Genomic DNA, 1,668 nt, shown 5'->3' on the forward strand with positions numbered 1-1,668 from the left:
CTAACAATTTATTCCGAATTAGCATCCGTATGACCCATATAGGCACTTCACTGGTTTCAATTTCTCTACTTAACAATCGCATTTTGTCCATTAAATGTTTCCAGTCGGAAAAAGGGAAATATTTTTCAACAAAATTATGAGAGTATATTTAATTGCCAGTTTTCATCTTGTAACATTTCTTCTTCCTCAGTGTAAGAAAGCTTTTAAAAAGCATTTTTTTAAAGTTTTTGGCATTTGACTGTTTAAACTTTTCCTTGGTTTTGTGCTTTAAATTTCGTCAAAAAAGCTCTTCTAAAATTGTGAGAAATGCTTCCTGTAACTAGTTTAAAACGTAGGATTATTTATGCATTACTTTTATATACCCCACCCAAATTTTAAAAGCCATAACCTAATATTAATAGACGCATTCAAGTGCACGTAAACATAAAACTTCTATCAATCTGAACATGTTAAATGAAACCTCAAGGCGCAAGTTAAGTGTGTTGGGCAAAAGTAAACTGCGACCAGCAAGAAAATTAGTAAACAGCAACAGCATCTTCTTTTGTTCAAACTGTCACCTGGAAAAAAGTCAACAGTTCTGATAGCGTTTTTAGTGCCGGCAACGTTAATTTTGCTTTTTTCTGAAAAACTATAGTTCAAAGCTGCAGCTTTGAACTATAGTTTTTCAGAAAAAAGCAAAAGAAAAAATAAATTATCTGCCATGGCAGATAATTTATTGAAACTTAATTAGGAGAGTTACTCAAATTATTATAGAAGAACGCCCTTATGCAGGAAATTTAAATTTTAACGGCTTATTGGGAAACCAGGACAGAAACCCTCACATTTCTTTTTTTTCTGGTTAAGGTGGCAAGCTCGATTTTCAAATACAGTAGTTTCGTTTTTTCTGGTTCTAAACCATTACAGGACAAACAACGCGTTAATTTCCGGTAATCATAGGTTCGAAAAAAAGTGAGCAATATATACTCTCAGAATGAGAAAATATTTTCAAAATCATTTCGTATTATTTTCATGGTAATATCTTGGTAATGCATTTATTCTCTTTACCTAGTTTGCAAACAGATGAAAAATTTACGAAAAAACGTTTCTTATGTGAAAGATAGATTTGCTAAATGTTACATATACGGAAATTAAATAAGGCCAGTAACTCTAAACCGATTTCTCAAAGTTCTGTTTGGCATACATTTAATTAGAGTTTACAGGGATAACTTGTCTGGGAAGAAAGTTGTCCTTCAAGATATGTTTATATTGAAGGATGAAAATCCATTTGACTAAGTGGAAAGCAGGGTTGAGATGGAAACACTAAAAGAATTTTGAACATTAAAAACCGCAATTTTTACGATAATTCTCTCCTTTCTGTTACGAAGTAAATAAAAGAACGAATTTCAGCCAATCAGAATCGAGTATTTCTAATCTTTAAAATAAGATTTAAATACGTTCTAATATACGTAGAAAGTTGCAAAAAAGTTCTTATAACCTAATTTTAAGTAAATATAAGCACTATATGTATCGATTAAGCTGGTTTTCGGCTGATTATTTTTAGGTTTTCTAGACAATTGCCGATTGAATACGAACTGATTTGACGTCAATGACATCAGACAAAAAAATCTGTTAAATGAGCATCAAAATCTTGCCGTCTAAGTTTTCACTTGTTGTTTTGATTGTTGCTTA

This window comes from Convolutriloba macropyga, chromosome 10 (assembly GCF_964194025.1).
Source record: "Convolutriloba macropyga chromosome 10, txConMacr16.3, whole genome shotgun sequence".
Classification (NCBI taxonomy): domain Eukaryota; kingdom Metazoa; phylum Xenacoelomorpha; order Acoela; family Convolutidae; genus Convolutriloba; species Convolutriloba macropyga.